Below are 21,044 nucleotides of genomic sequence, written 5' to 3'. Positions count from 1 at the left end.
CACTACATAACTAAAAAATAAAAGGGAATTAATGAAAGTCTCAAAAACACATGGCTGACTGCTATGTCCTATAGAATATTTTTTCTTCTTCTCACAAGTACTTGGCTCATTGCAATTAACTATAGGGTCAACATCAGATGATGAGACATGGACATCTACAGTATAAAGGGTTGAAGGTCTACCCTTAACCTCCATAAAGAGATATGGACTTTCCACTTCCAGATTAGCCTCCGCAAGTAACAATGGAGACTTAGATGAAGAGTGAACACAAGGACCTGACGGGTCATGTCAAGGTAGGCATAGCTTGGTCATCAGCTGTCGTCAGTTTGAGATCACTATGGGCAGCAGATGATACACATGGTCAACTAGACAAGCCAGTCCCGTAAGAGAAGGTACAAAAAGCTAACATCTTTGCAGCTAACAGGAATCTCAAAGGAGTCTTCAAAACTTAGCGGACCTTAGACATTGGCTAAGACCCGGCACATGCTCACAACCAGAGCTGGATCACAGAGAAGCAGGACATCAGCTAATAGCAGAACGTCCGGCACCATAACTGGTGAGCCGGTGGAATGTTACAAACGTGCTTTCAACTGATGGTGTTGACGGTGTTCCCGCTAAGCTGTGCACTCAGAAAAGGAAAGAGTAAGGCTACTTTCACACTTACCGCCTTTTTTTGCGGTCCGTTATTGCAGCCCGTTTTTGCAGGTCGTATTGCTCATTTTTTGTGGTCTGCCACAATAACGGACTGCAAAAAAAATTGCAGATCGACGTTTTTTTTCTTTTCCAATACTAATAATAATAGTATTGGGAAAAAAATCGGTGTTCCGCAAAAGCGGAAGTCATGGTGCGCCGCAAAAACAAACTTCCGTTTGTTTTTGCGTCCCCATTGATTTACAATGGGGGCCATGTCCGTACACCAAATAAAAGATCGAGCAAGCTCAATCTTTTATCACGGTCGTAAAAACGACCCTCACAGCCGTACGACTCACTGTGGAATTTTTGCGGACCGATTTTGCGGCCCCATAGAAATCTATTGGGGCCACAAAATTGGCCCCCAAAAAACACGGTAAGTGTAAAAGCAACCTTAACCAGAATGCTAAAAAGAATCAACCCGCCCACTTTTCGGCAGTCTGGGGAATTTTAGAATAAGTAGAGTACCTAGCATAGAAGTAACAGTGGTTGTCAATAGATCATCAGTAGCTTACATTTTGTCTCAAAATATTTTTTATTTTTTTAATCTTTCTAAGGGCATGTGCAGACAAGCATATTTTCGGTGTGAGTGCCATCCAATGTTTTGTAGGACCAATGATAGTATACGGGGCTATGCACATGCCCAATATTTTTCTTGGATAGAGCTGATCCAAGGAAAAAAATTATGCATGCCAGAGTATGATCTGATATACGCGTCGCACTTGGCCATCAAAGTCAATGAGTGAGTGGAAAACATTGGATTCCATGTGGATGACATCTGAGTGTAGTCTGGTTTTCAAGGATTGACAGAATGGAGAAGATGGAGACATTTTTCCACCCATCTTCTCCACATTCGAGAGAAATGGGTGGCACTATGATCAGAGTTTGATCTGTGTGTCATTTGCATAATCGGCTCGAGAGAATCTACGGCCATCTGCCCCTGCCCAATTCTCCTTTGAAGATAGACAAGTAAACCTATAATACTGTTACAACTACTATTTATCTGCACATGGTGCAAGGCATTTATGGTATTAAATATCTTTGGAATGATGCATGCATCGGTTTTGAGTAGTAGACTGATGGGCGCGGCACGTCTAAAAATAATGAAAGATTTTAATAAAAGTCTCAAAAACACTTGGTTGACAGCTCTGTCCTAGAGATGATGTTTTTCTCCTTCTCGCAAGCACTTGGCTCATTGCTAGCAACTGAAGGGTCAGCATCAGATGATGAGACATGGACATCTGGAGTGTGTTAATACGATGGAATCTAAGGATCGGATTGTAAATCTTCCATAAATGTATCCCTCGGTGCATTCATAAGTTCACAGACATTGACCGATGGCAATCACTGGGTGCGTTCTGCTGACATTTTCTAAAAAGTTATTAGTAAAACGGGGGTATTCCGTCCATATAGAATGGAAGGCAATTTAGTTTTCAACAGCCACTCCCAAATAATTGTGTATATTTTAATGAAAAATGTATGCAGGGCGCTCACTTGTCACCGGTATCAACTAAACGATTCCAAGGGTCAAGCGACTAATCTGTTTATGATCTTGGCTGACGAAAAAAATGAACCAGAACAGACAAAAATAAGGAAATATCTTTATAGTCTTCTTTTCACTTGGATGAAAAAATAAAATCACAATTTTTTAGACGTTAGATGAAGCGGAAATTTAAAGGGATTATTCATCCCAAAAGAACATGGCTGTTTTCAACCATAAAAAACTGAATCATGACCATTAGTTGTCTTTTGGTGTTAGACATATTGCAGATGAGCTGAACCTGTAAATTTTTGTCACACTATTTTTGGAAAAATAATAAATTGGTATGAATTAGATTAGCCAACAATTTTGGCCACAACATGATTCCAATTTTTCGCAACTTGCCGGTCCTTACACTCTAGGAATCAAAATACGACCCCATTCAAATGTATCATACTGTGATGTAGCAGAGATGCAGGGTGATTTTTGTGTTGCGGCCAATGTCAGCATGTAGTCTTAGACTTAGGATAACCCTAAGGCTAGGGTCACATGGCTATTTTTCGCTCATCTGAGAAAAACTGTCCGATTATGCCAATCGCACTCTGATCAGGTTGTGATCAGAGTTTGATCAGAGGGTGATCAGAAGGTGATCTGATTTCCTCGGAGGTGGAAAAAAAAGAATAGTTTCTCCACCTTCTCTGTTCAGTCTGACCTTGAAAATCATACCATACCCGAATGTCTTCCGAGAGCTGTCTGATATTTTCCACGGACCCATAGACCTCAATGGCCGAGCGCGATCTGAATATTGGAGACAAGTCATGCATGCTGCAATTTTTTTGGACATGTGCACAACCTCATTGAATAGCACGGGACACGTGCTATCTGTAAAAGCGACGTCCAATTTTTACGCTCATGTACACTAATTGGCCACTTTATAAGAGACACTTGCCCTTACCCAATTGGAACTTCCCTGGATGGAAACTAGACATGACACCTTAAAGCGCTGCATAAAATCAAGAAAAAAAAATGTTTCTGTGGATCTGTTTAATTGTGAATTCCCATTAGAATAGGAAAATTGAATGTTTTCATTGACCTCCGATGAGGTTTGGTATTTGGTACTGGAGTATCTAGAGTATTTAAACAACGGCCAACGTTGTTAAGAGTGTTAAGAGAAAGGTGTCATTGAGGGACAAGATCCAAGAAAAATTGGACCCTGTGGATGTAAACATCTTATTAATAAAAAGGGATCAAACAAATTGTCAGGAATTGTTCTGACGAACAGGCAGTACAGAGTCAAGGAAATTGCACCTGAATACCATGCTGCTACTTCAACTAAGGCCTCTTTCACACTTCCGTTTTTGACCATCAGTCAAAATCCGCCAGTTTTTGGAAAAAACAGATCCGCCATTTTTTTTGCGGATCCGTTTTTTTGCCCATTGAGTTGCATTACCGGCGGATCTTGACGGATGGCCATCCGTTGGATCCGTTTTTTTGCGGATCCGCCAAAATGTTTGCGTCCGCCGGCATGCCTGGATGGACCCTGCAACGTTTTTTTAGCTGTAGGATCCGTATTTTATAGTGCGCATGCCCGGAGAAAGGAAGTCAGCCGGGGATTTAACCCTGAAATCCTTTCTGGCGGTGGGAAAAAAAATTCTCTCTTTCTCTCTCTCTCTTTCCCGGACTGCGGTTCCTTTAAAATTCTGCATTCAACAGATCCGTCAAAAAAAAAACGGTCCGGTGCCATCCGTTTGCATCAGTTACAAACGGATCCGCTTTCCGCCATTTTGGCGGATTTTAACTGACAAGACAAAACGGAAGTGTGAAAGAGGCCTAACATGTTCCAATGCAAAACTTGGCATTCCTTAGGATGGTAAAGCTAAATAGAGGAAGAACAGTCTGAGTGCCACTACTGCCTTTGCGAAACATAAAGTCAAGATTCCAGTGGGCAAAAGAGTGCAAAAACATAGAACACTGAACAGAGGAAAATTATTTTTTGGTCACATGAACCCATATTTTACTTGCACCATATGGAATGGGAAGGTTAGACTGTGGCAAAAACAGTTGAGGCTGGTGGTGGTGGAGCAGTGATGTGTGGAGTGGTTTCTTGGAACCGTTAGCATCCTCTGATACCTGTGGATAGATGTGTGGGACAGTAGGACTTACCTAAACATTGTGGCCAAACAACCTCTTTCCTTCATGGCAGCTGTTTACCTTTTGGCAAAAGGACACTATCAGGAAGACAATGCACCATGATACAAGGGTTGTATGTGAGAGATTAGTTCTAGGTAAAGATGAGCAGATCTGGCAAAATTCAAAATCGCCGGATTGTGCAGATTTTCCTAAGACATTTGATTTACAGCCAAGTCTTTATTTTTATTGAATGTTCCTTATTATACTTTGGGGTCTCTGTAGACCACTGTGATAATAAATGTAAGTTGTAGAAAATTTAAAAAAATATATTTTCCTACATTACAGCTCACTTCTCAGGTCCCCCCCCGCCCTTCACTGTCAACCCTGTGGTCATTGTTGCATCTCCTTATCACCTTCGCGAACGCTAATTTCCCTGAGCATCTTCACATTGGGGTGAGACTTCTGACTTTGATGAGGTCCATGACTGTTCTTCACAAGGGTGTGTAAGGTCAGTGATGATAAGAAAATACAATGAGGACTAGATGGGGAATTTCTTGGAGAAGCAAGAGCAAGGCACCTCAATATATTTTGCCTCTACGAGAAGTCATCCTGTCCATGGATCAGTACCGCAACAGGACAATTTATAAGTCTAATGGAAATCTATGAGTTGCTATACTTCTAAAGGCTAAAGGAGGTCCACCACTCTACTTGATGGGTGTCTATAATAAAGTGGCCATTTAGTGTACAGTGTATTAGCATTCGCAATGCAAGAAAATGGATCAGAACTTGTTGTTACCAACGTTATATCACTTTATATAGTAATAATAGTCACCAAGTTCCCTCAGTAACACAAACATAACAACTACATTATTAGACCTTCAGACTCAAGGTGTTGTGGCTGCTTGGTGAACTGAACGGTTGTTATAAGCAATTACTCCACTTTTTTTTTTTTCCAGGAATAAACTAAAGCTTTCTGTCAAAGTAAATCCGTGGGGTAGTATTTGCCTTCTGACCTGAGTGATTTTTGTCATGCGATTTTCCAGATATTCGATCTAAAAAATTTACTGAGCATTAAGTTGTAATCACCGGTATGGTGAAGATATCATTCCAGGGACTCGCCAATTGCCAATTACATGCGCAATTGCAGTCACAATGACGGACATTTTCCAGTGCTCTGATACTCTCCGTTAATAGCAGTTTATATTGCCTACAGTAAAACTCTGCACAAGTAAATGTTCATTGCAAACAAATGTAAAGATTATTGTAAGAAATGCTGCCTTTTTGAGTGGAGTAAAAAAAATTACATCTTGGTCTAGAAGGGCCTTCAAGCCTGTGATTTAAAATATCCGGTAAAGTTCATCAACATTTTAGAAATGTCTTAAATGATCATATAGCTATTAGGTCTCATGTGCATGGCACAAATTACGGATTTGTAATGTGGCACCTATAGGCTCGTGCTGAACGTTGTTTTGTTCCACTGACTGTAAGGAAGCAGTTGGAGGATAACGTTACACAGATTCTGTGGGAGTCTGCAAGAAATGGTCTACTGTGTATTATAGTTTAAAATTGTTATTTCTAGGGTAAAAAAAACAGTGCATCTTGGAATCGCCAGATAACGGCACAAAAAGTCCCTACCGGTCCATAGCGTTGGCCCATAAAAACTTTGAATGTTGCCATAAAGAGGTTATCATCCAGAGTCTGCAGGGCAAGGAAAGGTCACGTGGACAGAAGAGAACCACTCTACAGTTGGGAGAGAGATAGGGGACCGCACAACAGAATCTGCAGGGACAGACATCTTACCCACAGACTACTACAGCATCTGCATCAACACTGGGGCAGAGGAAATCACACAGGGGCTACCAGAATTGGGAATTACTAAAGTAATATCTGTGCTGATACATGAGAGCTTGTGAAGACAGCAACACCCTGGATATACAAACCTCACATCCAGCCTGTATTACTGAGAGCGGTTTGCAAATTTGCCACTTCCGAGAGGAAGAAAGCTGGTTCTCTAGTGCCATCTATAGGAGGTATCTACTCTATAAGTCAATCTCAATAATAAGCCTTGCCAATGACGTAGGATATTTAGCCAGACCATATCATTTTCCCATAACACACTGTCTGGCCTATAAATTTACCTACACCAGTGGCTTCTACTCTGCAGTCAGAAGTGGTACCCTCCATCCCCCCAAAAAACAGCTGTCTATAGATGGAAGCCTTTTACTTTGATCCTTATATCCTAAATCAAGTGGCAAAGCTAGTTCAATCAACATTGATTTACCCGGTGGCTGCCTACAGAGGGTGGCACCAGAGAAAAAGCTTTTTCTTTCCTCTTGGGAGTGTCTAATTTGCATATCACTCTAAGTAATAGAAGCTGGATGTCAGGTTTGTTTCTTCCTCATAGAAGAGATTAATTAAATTTCCCTACGCCATCATGGCACTCTCTTCAAGGAAAATCTTTACTCCATAGACTTACAAGGAAGGATGCATCCACAGGAAAAAATTTCAAATATTAACAGGTGGAAAACTGCACGTCATGTGGTCTAAAAATGAAAGAAAGAGTAATAATTTCATCTGGTGACTTATTGCAACTTTTTAAACTTAAAAATACACTGCTAGCAAAAAATTTTTCCCCTTAATATATTGTAGTCACCACATTATATAGTATTGTGTACTTACAATTGCTCATTTTGCCTTTCTACCCAGCTTATTCTTCTCTTTTCCATTAGGTCTATGACATCACGTGACTAAAAACTGATTAACTGATTCCTTGTAAGCTCTATGTAGAATCAGGAAGTTTTTTTTCCCTGTAAGGGTATGTTTCCACGGTCCGGAATACATCAGGAATAGCTGCGGAGTGAACGCTGCGTACAGCTGCAGCGTTAAATCCGCAGTGTCCAGATGTTACAGCATAGTGGAGGGGATTTTACGAAATCCCGTCTCCACTATGCATACTAATACGCGGGTGACACACCCACGAATCCTGACTTGCGGCGTGTCTTTATAGAATGCAGCATGTCTATTTATCTTGCGGAGTCGCTCAGTCTCCGCAAGATAAATAATACAGTCTGTGGATAGGATGCAGTGATTCACTGCACCTATAAAGGGGGGTGGTGCTTTGGGCGGAGCGTGCTTTCCACTGTGTCCAAAACGCCGGCAATCCGGACTGTGGAAACATACCCATATCGTGCAGCATCTTTCTGAATCCTGCTCATGTAGGTATTGTTCACATGATCAGGTTTTAAGTACATTAGATAGGACTGCTCCGAGAAGGGTATACCGTGACGTTGGTGGAGTGGCTTCGTATACATTTTTTGCAAAAAACATATCAACTAAATACCCTGTTCTTGTTATCATTTTTTACTAGCACTGACTGTCTACTGTCTATTTTTTACAACAGAGTATTTTTGCACGTTTGTCATACTGTGTTTTTTCTTTGTGTTTCAACAATATGACATTTACCTGAGAAAAGGTGGTTAGAAGGACAAAATTTAGTCATCACATTCTTCTGCATATAGTTTTCTTTGTATATTTTTGGGGCATAGACATCCAACGGAATACACTGTACTTTTATTATGCTTTACTACTTATATAGCGCCATCATATTCCGCAGCATTTTACAAACACTATCATCGCTGTCCCAATTGGGGCTCACAATCTAGATTCCCTATCAGTATGTCTTTGGAATGTGGGAGGAAACCGGAAGAAACCCAAGCAAACACGGGGAGAACATACAAACTCCTTGCAGATGTTGTCCTTGGCAGGATTAGAACTCAGGACCCCAGCGCTGCAAGGCTGCAGAACTAACCACTGAGCTGAGTGTGAACTCTACCTTACGGATATTCAGGAATATGAAGCATAAACAACCTCATATGCATAAATTATTTCCAATCAAACAAACAAATCTGTTACAAAGTTTGCAAATAAAAAAATATATAATTTTAACCCTTCAGGGCCACTGTTTCATTAGTCGAGGATTGAAAACTAGAGAGAGTCTTGCTGCTAAGGGATTGCTCACAGTGGGAAAGTTCCATCATTATCCTCTTATTATTATTATTATTATTATTATTATTCCTCTTATCTGTTACATGAGATCATTTCTAATGATCTTTTCATTTTCCCCAAATGATCTCTTTGTAAACACGCCAATCATCAGGTTGACCAATCAGCTCTTGCTACATCTGTAGTTGTCTTGCAAATGCAATGTTCCTTTAAATCCTTGCGTCTATAAATGCCTTAACTAAAAAGATCTTATCTTTCTCTTGAATTCCCGTCGAGTGGGCGCGTGGCAGATTTGAATCAAATTCTTTAAAGAAATACAGATTATTCAATTTGAAATAATGCAAATTAATTGCGTGTGACATTGACACCGATCCTTCCATTGAAATATGCAAATTGGTAAAATGTTTCTGACAAGGGAATAAATACTCCTTCACAAGTGACCGCTCATACACCGAACCCCTGCTGCCATTCACAAATTCCCTTTATGTTTAATAAATGACCCGTTTTTATTCTATCTCTCCCCCACCTCCCCCTACACACTTATTGGAGCCATTGTGGCATGTGATGTTGATGGTATGCAGCCCCTCGAGAGACCAATTTCCAAATTAATTGCAAAATGTCAGAACGCAATGAAAAAAAAAGTTTAAAGCCGCGCCAATATTTGTTTTAATGAGATGGCACTTTTTATCTGTGCCATGAAGAGCAAAGCTTATTCATTTTCACATTTTTTAAAAAAAAAAATTTAATATTTTTTTTGTAAATGAGACGGATCAAAAAAAGATTCTCAGAACATCAAACCGAGGAGATAAGCATAGAGAATGCAATTTGGCATTTCCTGCTGGGTATACGAAGCCACGAATGCCATCTGTATTAAATGGCACTGAGAGAGCTGATTACCATTGGCCCTTCTTTTCATAGCAGATGGGTTCATTAAATTTAATAGCCTCCAGAGCCTTTAGAAACAGAGCTGAGAACATGTGGAGCATACTGTGACACTTTACATCTCACCCCAAAAGTCATTAAATCTTTTGGCTCGGACTATAAATATTATGCTAATTTATTTCTATTGAAAACTATTAATGTTTTAATTATTAGCAGATTGCTGGACTCATTGTATTCTACTGATGGTGACTGGTAGATCCAATAAAAAAAAATCAAAAACAAAAAAGATTGTGTTGTGTGAAAACGGAAAAAAAAAGGTGTTTTTGATTGATGGCATATCAGTAGAGTAATAAGTTTGTGTGGGTAAGCATAACTCTCACTGTTTTTTCTAGGAGTCCTTCTCAAGATTAATCTACTTTCTACTCCAGCTCCTACTCATGTTTATGTATCATAGAGCTCTGCATTTATCTCTTCATTATATCTTGCTTCCAGTGGGCAACATAAATCACCTAACAGTGGAACTCTTGGAGAGACAGTAAGAGAGTGTCCTGATTACTCCACCCACATAGACTGATTGGCAGCCTTCCCTGAACACACTTAGTTTAATCAGTTTGTGTCAGTAAGTACTACTCTCACTGTCCTTCCTACGAGTCCTACCCAGGATTTACTCTACATTTTATGCCAGCTCTAACTTATGTAAGCCTAGATATCATCGAGCTCTGCTTTTATCTCTTTATCATATCTATATCTCACCCCAAAGTTATTTCATGTTAGATTTTGACTATAAATATTATACTAATGTATTTCTATTAAAGCTATGAATGTTTCAATTATAGGCAGATTGCAGGATTCATTGTATTGTACTGATGTTGATTGGTAGACCCAATAAAAAAGCAAAAAGGATTGTGTTGTGTAAAAATGAAAAAAAAGTGTTTTTGATTGATAGCATATCGATAGATGAACAATTAACTAATCACAAGAGGTTGAGATAACTAATATTTTTTTTCTGCTGTGTAACAGGACTCTTTGGAAAGACAGTAAGAGTCCTGATTACTCCACCCACATAGGTTGATTAACAGCTTTCCCTGAGCACACAGTTTATTCAGTTTGTGTGGGTAAGGCCTGTTTCACACATCAGTTTTTTGCCATCCGCCAAAGTGTGAAAAAATGGATCCATTTCCGTTTTGCCACAAACGGATGCTACCAGATCCGTTTTTTTGACGGATCCGCTTTAGCCACTAATGCAAGTCTATGGGGAAAAAAAACGGATCCGCCAAAAAAATGGCGGATCCATTTTATTAACGGAAACCGACGGATTTTAACGGACGTCAAAAAACGGAAGTGTGATCCACCTCTAAGCATGACTCTCACTGTCCTTCCTACAAGTCCTACCCAGGATTTACTCTACTTTTTACGCCAGCTCTAGCTTATGTAAACCTATATATCATAGAACTCTGCATTTATCTTTTTATCATATCTACATCTCACCCCAAAATCATTAAATCTTTGGCTTCGACTATAAATATTATGCTAATTTATTTCTACTGAAAGCTATTAATATTTTAATTATTGGCAGTTTGCAGGATTCAATGTATTGTACTGATGGTCACTGGAAGGTCCAATATAAAAAAGGTTTTTGTTGTGTACAAATAAAAAGGTGTGCTTGATTGATGGCATATCTGTAGGTCAACAATTAACTAATCACAAGAGGCTGAGATAAATAATTTTCTTCTGCTGTGTAACAGGACTCTTTGGTGAGACAGTAAGAGTCCTGATTACTCCACCCACATAGACTGATTGACAGCATTCCCCAAACACACTTAGTTTAAACAGTTTGTGTGGGTGGGTAAGCATGACTCTCACTGTCCTTCCTACGAGACCTACCCAAGATTTACTCTACATTTTACGATAGCTCTAACGTATGTAAACCTATATATCATGGAGCTCTGCATTTATCTCTTTATCATATCTGCATCTCACCCAAAAGTCATTAAAACTTTGGCTTCTACTATAAATATTATCATAATTTGTTTCTATTGAAGGCTACTAATGTTTTAATTATTCGAGAAGAAACTGGGAAAAGAAAAAGCGCAATAGGGTCTTATCCAATCACAATGGGGTGTCAGGAAAAGGGGGAGATACACGCACCTTGCTGAGTTGCTAGATAGCCACACACACACACACACAAACAGCATGTAACAGCTGCTGCACAGATACCGGTCAAGAGAACGACCACAGGTGTAAAAGGAAGACGAACAGAGGTATCACTGCTGAGAGGAAATATCCTTAGGATAAAAATAATTATTGGAACAGGTTAAAAGTCAACGCGTTTTGAGGTCACGCAGGACCTCTTCATCAGGTTTCGAAACGCATTGACTTTTAACCTGTTCTAATAATTGTTTTTATCCTAAGGATATTTCCTCTCACCAGCACATAAGTGATACCTCCATTCGTCTTCCTTTGTTTCAATTATTGGCAGATTGCAGGATTCATTGTATTGTACTGATGGTGACTGGTAGATCCAATAAAAAAAAATTGTATTGTGTAAAAATTAAAAAGGTGTTTTTGATTGATGGCATATCTGTACAGTAGGTCAACTATGACAAAAACACAAGCGGTTGAGGTAAATAATCATTTTTTTCTGCCTCATAACAGGAATTTTTGGAGAGACAGTGTTAGGAACGGCGGAACGCACTAAATAAAAATAATAATAAAGTGCGTTCGCCGCTCGGGGTCCACCGTGCAGTAGGTATTACACCGCTGCTAGGTAATGACAGAGGAGCAATATGGCGGTATAATGCATACGGGTTCAACTTCACATGGAGTGCGCAGAGCGGGCTCTGTTCACACACAGAGGCGCCGCAACAAAAACATACAAAATGCTGAACCTGATAGTGTCACAGGCCTCAGGAAAATGCACACACAGTATCTGGTCACAGGAGCAGGACCCAAGGCAGTGGAGCTGCGTCCCTCTAGATCTACCGTGTGTGCGGCGTCGCTACTGCGAATGCCAAGAAGGGCTGCAACTGCAGCACGGCGTAGGACACTGTCGAATGACGACAAAGCCAGAAAGCAAGCGCAATGTCGGACGCTAGCGTAGAGGTGCAGTGTGCACAGTGGCTTAAGGCTTGGCGCTGACTGCTGCACTAATTCCCTATCCACATGCGTAATATGAGAGGGAAGGGGTTTCTTAATGAGTCAGTCACCAGAAACATACATCCGTCACCATTCACACATAGTAAGTATAGTCTATACTAGCGCATGGCGGAATGGCTATGCGGGCCTTTTATAGCCATGTGCTTCCAGGACCTTCCAGACCTCTGAGATGGGCCAATCAGATCAGGACAAGGACCTGAGCATGTGACCCCCGATCTCCATTGGGAGATCGTCTCGTGGGCATGCCTAGTAGCGCGGTGAGAGGACTTAGCCTCTGGAGTGGTTTCCTGCAAAGCAGGTTGCGCTACCATTGCTGGTCCAGAGGTGGCAGCAAAATCCAGACCCAGAGAGCTGGTCTGAGCAGGGCGCCTGGATCGCCGAGATTGCTGTGCAGGTCCCTGAGCGGTCGGAAAGGAATGGGAGACCGCAGGATGTATGGCTCTAGCTTCCTGCTGTGCAGCTGCAGGAGTCTGATGCCTAACAGACAGTAGGAGTCCTGATTACTCCACCCACATAGACTGATTGACAGCTTACCCAGAACACACTTAGTTTAATCAGTTTTTTTGTTGGTAAGCTTGACTCTCACTGTCCATCCTAGGAGACCTTCTCAAGATTTACTCTACTTTCTACCCCAGCTCCAACTCATGTAAATCTATATATCATAGAGCTCGGCATTTATCTCTTCATCATATCTTGCTTCCAGTGGGCGACATAAATCACCTAACAGATTCATAATAACCTGGTCCAGCGTTTATTTCTATCCCCTGTGACGGCCGGGTGAAAAAAGCAATGTTCACTTTTGCGTTGGCCATGAATGTTTAGATATCCAGGACACCGCTGACACTTACTAGGTCACACAAGCACACAAGACGCTAGAGTGAAGATTAACTTTAATGGACACTGCTCTTATTGGGCTGCCTTGGAGGATCGAAGTGGACGCAAGAACGGGGAAGTTTGAATCTTTTTGCTCATCTCTACCTAACAGGTTTGCATTAAGACACCACTGACATCTCTGTAAAAGTACCAAAGAACATAGTTTATAAAGTTATTCTGTAATAACACCACAGAAATAGATTGTGCCATGAGTATGGACGCAGGTCGGACACGCGTTAGCGACTTTACACGAGCATTTGTATATGGATTTTTATTCTTTGGAATAAAGTTTGGATATTTTATATGAAGAACCCAATGAATCTGGATTATTTGTTTGCTGCTGCTAAAATCACAGAAACAGAAGATGGTGCTTGGGTAAGTTTCAGTAACGGTTTTTATTAACCAAATGTTTATAAAAAATATAATTTTAATAAACTTTATTTCCTTTAGGTAGCTTAGAAAATATAATTTGTATGACATTCTTTTAGCCACACAAACATTTATGATCAATTTTCCAAAAAAACAGCCATATGCCAACCATCAGTATTGACAAGCATGTGGCGCTATTACCGCTATTACCACAATTAAGCCCTCAAGGGCAATAATGGCCCCAGCTGAGACAATTACCAGCCCCTCTATGTGCATGTAATTTATACCATCCGATTTTGACCAAGGTCCACTAGAACAACAGGAAAGGCATAACCCAAAGAGTACCTCCAAACCTACAGCATTTGACAGTAACTAAGTTTGTCTCTAGTCATGGTCATGCATGTTATCATATTAATGGCCCTTTAAGTTGTACCTTGTGTCACCGCTGCCTAAAAAAATGAGAACTTGGGGTTGGAACATCATGCACAACTTTGCTGATGAAATGGAATCTGTCCGGCGATTCATACTGCTCAAACACAACCTGTCTACACGATTGCAGCCAGCTATATTTTTCTCTGAAATGCTCCAGTGTTTCAGAGAAAATATACTATGAAGATCTGGCCAGGGACTATACCTGGAGACCTATCTAGTCCTGCTCCACCCCTTTATGGCTCTGCTCAGATCTGCTGTAGGTGATTGACTAGTCTCTCCTTAGGCGTACATGTCAATCACCTGCAATTTCTCTGGGAAGAGGCAGCTGGGGCGGATCTGAGCTGAACTAGACAAGTCTCCAGCTATGGTTCCCGACTGGATCTTCAGAGTATATTTCTGCTGGAGCATCTCAGAAAATAATCTGGTTGCAATCGTGTAGCCAAGCTACGATTTATGCTGCCCACGGTTTTGGCAGCATGATTCACCTGATAGGTTCCATGTCATCATGACTCATCATTATCATACCAATATTTAAATAAAAAAATATCAATACAGGGAAACCTCTTCAAAGACCATCTCTTTGAGAAGACCACCAAGATGTTCCATTTTTCTACATCCTCTGCCTATTGGCACCTTTGAAAAGACTTCTCTTCCATTTTTGGCTTTAACTGTGGCTGTTTCAGAGAGTTTTCATCGTATGAGATGTTTTATTTGTGTCTTTCCAGCTACAAAGATCTTAACAGATTCTTCTTTTTAAGTGCTGCCTTTAACCATAAAATGTCCTTCTGAATAAGAGATGCCAACCTCTAGGTCTAGGGGATCTCCTCCCTGCCTCCAAAGCCACCTTCACAGTTAAAGCTGGTGTAACATTTTAGAAATTTTATTGCCTGTGTGACATGTAACTATGAGAATTACAATGACTTCTTAGACTAAACAGACAGTTCTTTAATACATTTTTAAAATGGCTTGGGGCATGGTGTGCTGAAGATGTCCCCAGTGCTTTTTTCAGGGTTCAATGCTTTGAGATAATTCCCTTGGCAAATACAATTTATGGCACGTAGGACATACAGTAGCTGAGAAAAACTCAGTCCTTACCTAACATATCAGACTGATTGCATTTGAACAGGTCCTTTATGTTGTTTTCAGAACAAGCTGGATGCATGAAGCCTCCTGCCGGAAAATAAAGTACGGAGAATTGACAGAACTTATCTGACAACTGTAGGCCATAGCTTCACAAATTTTTGGCTTCACTTGGGAGACATCAATTGATTCTTCAAGAAGCCAAGCATCAGACATACGCTATGCTCACATGTTGCTTTTTTGCTGCTTTTTCTGCAGCCAAAACCTGATCTCTGGGCAGTTAAAAAATTTGCAGACAAAAATCAGATTTTGCTGCATTTTTCCGAATCCAAAAGTTCAGCTTTACTTCCACCATTTAACACTAGAACTACTGAGGTAGTCATTTTGACTACTTCGCACTATGTATTTCTATTAGGTGTCACGAGTTCAGTAGTTCTAGTGCATGAACAACGCAAGGTGGTAGGCCACCAATGCAAGACATACATGTAATCATAAAACATTTTTTTAAGAAAAGGACAATTTAGTAAAATTATCTAGTGGAAAAAGATTTTGATGTCTGAAAAAATAGTGACTATTCTGAACAAAAAAAGTCATGAGTTCATGAAAAATTACACAATTGCAATTGCAAAAACAGTGGGGTAAGTTGAGTTGGTCGGGCATAGTTTACCTAAGACATTGGCAGTGCATTGAATTGGTCTGACATTGTTTACTTTTTCATTTTTGTAGGGCTCTGTTTACTTTCACACATTGGCAGTGCATGGAGTTGGTCAGGCTTTGTTTACTTTATCACATATCACTATTTTAATTATTCTGTTAACTAATACTAACAACCATGCTCAGCTGAGGAGACCAAGACATTTTTGTTTACAATTGAAAAAAAAATCACAAAAATTAATGGGTATCACATCCTGCTGTACACAATTTTTTTTGCAAAAACTGCTGCAAAAACTGCTGGCAACCTTTTTTGCTGCTTTTTTTTAGATATTCTCATTGCTTTCTATGGGTGAAAAAATGTTGCAAAAACGTGAAAAGAACTGATAGTTTTTTTTAAAAAAAGCAGCAGATTTCCAATTCAGTCACAAAAAAAAGGGTGTGCATGAGATTTCTGAAATCTCATAGCTTTTGATGGGACTGTAAAAAGCAGCTTTTAATTTGCATAGAAAAACTGCAGCAAAAACGCAACATGTGAACGTAGCCTTAGAAATCTTAGATTCAGCAGGACAATATATCTGTCCCTGGACAAAGTGATGTGTCATAGGTATCCTGCTGTGCAGTTGCACATTACTGGTAGGTTACAAGTTAATGATGTTGTCCATTTTATCTTTATTTTTGCAAGTGTGTTGAGGACAGGATTTTGTGGGTTGGTAATGGAGAAGCATCTGTGACCAGATCTGTCCACCAGTAAAAAAAAAAAGTTGCCGGCAGGACTCTCAGGGAAACAATCTATAAACACCCAAGGAATCCACTTGGTGAAAATATCCAATCCATATAGAAAAATGACAGCTACCACTTTGGAGTTGCAAATATTCTCCACTCTTTTTTATTTATAGGACAGGTCTCAAGACATGCTTCTCCACCAGTAGCCATCATGAGAACAGAAGAGCAGTGCAGTCTATGTTGAGAAGTTATCTGTTGTCATGACCGTAATTGTTGGCACCATGGCTGATGTCTACCCTGTGGTAGTTGATAGACACATGTTGGCTGGCAATGTAGTGATTGGTATTGCTGCATCGTCAATGACCCACTTTTGCTATGGATTCAAAGTACAGTTAAAACCCAGAAAGAAAAAGGTTGAGAAGACCTATTATAGGGAAAATTAATGCTAAAGAAGACCTCAAGAAGAACAACAGCTACTTGACCTTCATATCAAATGGAACTACTTGAGAAGATTCAAGTGCGAGAGACCGGCCACCTAAGTCTCACCTGCCCTAAATTAAACATTACGTATGCATTGCTTCCTAAAAAGAGTTTATTATGGGGGTTTGATAGTCAATTTCCAGGGGTATAACTATAGTAGGTGCAGAAGTTGCCACGCACCTGACCCCAAGAACTTTGGGCTGCCCACTTCATTTACAATTTTTTTTCTTTATTTAAAAAGCACCAACACTGAAACTGAAGACATTTTCACAGATATTATAATTCCTGTTGACGGTGGGGCTCAAAATCTAAACGCCAAGCCAAGCAAGGTTCTGGAGTGAAAGCAGAATCTCAATGAAACATGGGGAGAACACACAAACTCCATGTAGATGTTGTCCTTCATTAAATTTAATCCCAGGAGCCTAGAACTTATCCACTATGCAACCCATCAGAAAATTCTTGCACGGACACAACATGGTGCCATCTACTTCTGTTTGTAGACAACTCAGGCAGAGTAAAGGTATAGATAGGACACAATACATAAGAAAACATCATAAGTGCCCAAAACTTTTCCGGTGAAAGAAAGTTCTTTATCATGTACTAGGGCTTGTATCTTCTAGGAAAAGTTGGATCAACAAACCATAAGGTCAACACCAAGTAAGATGGTGGGGATCTAATCAATGGTCTCTGCTTTTGGAGACTCAAAAGAATTTTAACTGATGGAACAATTTTTATTAAAATGGTTTTGATAAGTTTGACCTAAAAAATGTAAAACATTGTGATGCAATTTTGTCAAACAAGGAAGGTGATACTGCCCCAATGGTCGTGTTCGACTTTTACAAATGATATCAATATAGGGAGTAGTTGGGCAGCAAGTTTTAAGATCTTTAATCGTTGTGGTGTAAAGCAGTAACAGAAAGCAGAAAGGATTACATTTTTTGTACAACTATAACTACAAAAGTGAATTCAATCCTGATTGCTGTGTGCAACCTTTTGATGACTTTAGATTCTACTCAACTTAAAATAATCTTTTTTTATTATATAAAAAATGTTTTTCATTTTTTACATTTTCTATGGTGCTATGAAATTAAAGGATGGGAGCACACTGCGATGATTACGAGGGCTTTCCATTTTTGGAAACCCTTGTCCCTTTTGTCCCCCCCAGCTGTAGATTTCTTTAAAAATACAAATTGTGCTTTATTTTTACTTTATGGATCCAGCACTGAGTCTCTGCCACTGTACCTATTATTATTTGCATCCCTGACTCACGTTGACAGCGCTGCAGTCAATCACTGAACTCAACGGCTCTGAGAAGATGATGTCATCAACATGGGCAGAGCCACTGAGTTCACTGATTAGCTACAATTCAGTCGACATGACAGACAATAAGAAACAGCAGAAAAAGTGACGAAGACTCAGCGCTGGACCTGGGGTGGGTGAGTAAATAACAGAGTGTGGTTTTTAAAGAAAACTACAGCTGGGGGGACAGGGCCTTTAGTGGGGGATCCTATGGTCAGAATCCAACTAATTATCAGGTGATGTCATCTGCTAATGGGATGTAGTCACTGGCTATAACAGTAAATCCTTTTTAAAGGGAAATTGTCACATTGAAATTCAGTCTGACCTGCAAAAAACATGTTGTAGCATTCGAGGAGCCAAACATTTTGATATATAGTTTTATAGGAACAGATTCAATAATTTGTACTTTATTGATATCAGTGTTTTGTTACCAGGAGATTATCATTACAGGACTAGTTGTCTTGTGCATTCTAGTCCACTCTTCTGTGTAACTCCACCCTCACCACTGATTAGCAGCTTTCTGTCAATGTACAGTGTCCACAGAAAGCTGCCAATCAGAGATGAAGGCGGGGTTAAGCAGGTCTCAGTATTCAGAGCCCTACTAGATCTGTAGAGAAAATAGACATTGTGTCAAAATGACAGCATGCTGACCATCAAGTGACACATTGCTGGAATCAGGGTCTCTGCCCCATAATCAGATTACATATCAAAAATCTGCTGACAGATTTCAAAGCCCAAAATTAAAACATGCATTTTTTTAATATTTTTATATTTTGGGATCCCATCCGTCCCATACAATTCAGAATGCAGTTCACATAAGACATAGACAAAAATAGAATCAACCGTTTACAGGTGGCTTTTTAGTTATATCCTATAAATTATAAATAATATTTTCATATCAACATATGTCTGATATGGATGCTGATTTAACTGATCAAGATTCAGCGGGTGAAATAAGTATTGAACATGTCACTAATTTTCTAAATAAATTTCTAATTGTGCTATTGACATGAAATTCTCACCACGTGTCGGTAGCAATCCATCCAATCCACACTGGAAAAAAAAAAATCATCCGTAGATGTTCATAAATTAAATAATGTGTAATGATGAGAAATGACAGTGGGAAAAAGTATTAAACACGCTTACTGAAATGTAATTAATATTTTGTACAAAAGCCTTTGTTGGTGATGAAGCTTCAAGATGCCTCCTGTATGGAGAAAGTGGTCGCAGGCATTACTTTGGTGTAATTTTGGCCAATTCTTCCACACAAACACTCTTCACATCCTGAAGGTCCCGTGGGGTTCTTCTATGAACTCTGAGCTTTAGTTCCTGACATACATTTTCTAATGGATTCAGGTCTGGTGATTGGCTCAGCCATTCTAGCAGCCTTATTTTCTTTCTCTGAAACCAATTGAGAGTTTCCTTGGCTGTGTGTTTTGGATCATTGTATTACTGAAATATTCACTCTCATTTCATTATCATCACCATGGTAGATGGCAGCAGATTTTTATCAAGAATGCCTTGCGACATTTATTCATTCATTTTTCCTAAATGAATTTTTCCAGTGCTCTATGCTGAAAAACAGCCCCACGCCATGATGTTCCCACCTCCAAACTTCACTGTAGGTATGGTGTTTTGGGGTAATATGTAGTGCCTTTTGGCCTCCAAACATGGTGTGCATTATGGCATCCAAAAAAGTTAAATTTTGGTCTACGCTGACCAGACTCTATTCTTCCAGTATTTCACAGGCTTGTCTAAATGTTGCTGAGCAAACTTTAAACACGCTTAAACATGCTTTTTGTTCAGCAATGGAGTCTTACGTGGTGAACGTGCACAAAGGCCATGGATGATGAGTGCATTACTTATAGGTTTTTTTTTTTTAAACAATTGCACCTGCTCATTCCAGGTCTTTATGTATCTCTCCAAAGGTGGTCCTTGGCTCTTGAACAACACTTCTTATAATAATTTTATTTTTACTGCTCTGTCTGAAATCTTGTGGGGAGCAACTGGTCATTGCTGGTTTATGAGTAAATGATGTTATTTCTACTTCTGGATTATGGCCCCAATAGTGCTCACTGGAACCTTCAGTAGTTTAGAAATTCCTCTATAACCAATGCTGTATATTTTGCAACAATAAGGTTGTGAAGGTGTTAAGACAGCTCACTAGTTTTACCCATCATGAGATCTTGGCAATAGTTTTCTGCTTGTGTCATGACTTTCCATGGCTTTTTGCATCTCTTTTTCTTCAGGTGTTCATTAATTTTTTCCTGTGTCATTTTCCATTATTATATATAACTTAATTTATGGATATCTATCGCTTGATTTCTTTGCCTGTGTGGATTGGATGGGTCGTTACCGACATCTGGTGAGAATTCCATGTCAACAGTAGCTTTAAAAATATATTTACTTAGAAAATTGGGGACATGTTCAATACTTATTTTTCCCGCTGTATGTACCTTTTTTTGTTAATTCTTCTCAAATCTCCTTTTCTATGACAACTACAATACAATATTTTTTGTTTGTGAAGCTTTTGTTCCTGGTTTGATTGCTGCAGTGGCTGACTATTTTTGACAGTGGTGTCATGAAGCTTCTTTGTACCAGAATGGTAGGGATATAAACAAGTCTGTTGTTAAATGAAGAGGCAGTATCTTCAACAATAGGCAAAACATCATTTTACCATTTCAGAATATATTCAATGGGTGGTCATTCAATCCATTTAAGTGGTCCTTAACGATCCTGAGGTATCACAGATTTCAGAAAAAAAACTGACTATGGCACTGTGAATAGTGCTAGA

At 39.6% G+C, this 21,044-nt stretch overlaps 1 protein-coding gene across 1 annotated transcript in view; it reads left to right on the top strand.

Annotated features, from left to right (window-relative positions):
* CACNA2D3 (calcium voltage-gated channel auxiliary subunit alpha2delta 3) overlaps nucleotides 1–21,044 on the top strand; it is a 1,008,555-nt gene that overhangs the window by 531,849 nt on the left and 455,662 nt on the right. The window lies entirely within an intron of this gene.

This window comes from Dendrobates tinctorius, unplaced genomic scaffold, assembly GCF_039654945.1.
Source record: "Dendrobates tinctorius isolate UK_male_01 unplaced genomic scaffold, ASM3965494v1 ptg000038l, whole genome shotgun sequence".
NCBI lineage: Eukaryota > Metazoa > Chordata > Amphibia > Anura > Dendrobatidae > Dendrobates > Dendrobates tinctorius.
Note: the sequence above shows the minus strand (reverse complement) of the source record. Positions and strands in the feature narration are given on the sequence as shown.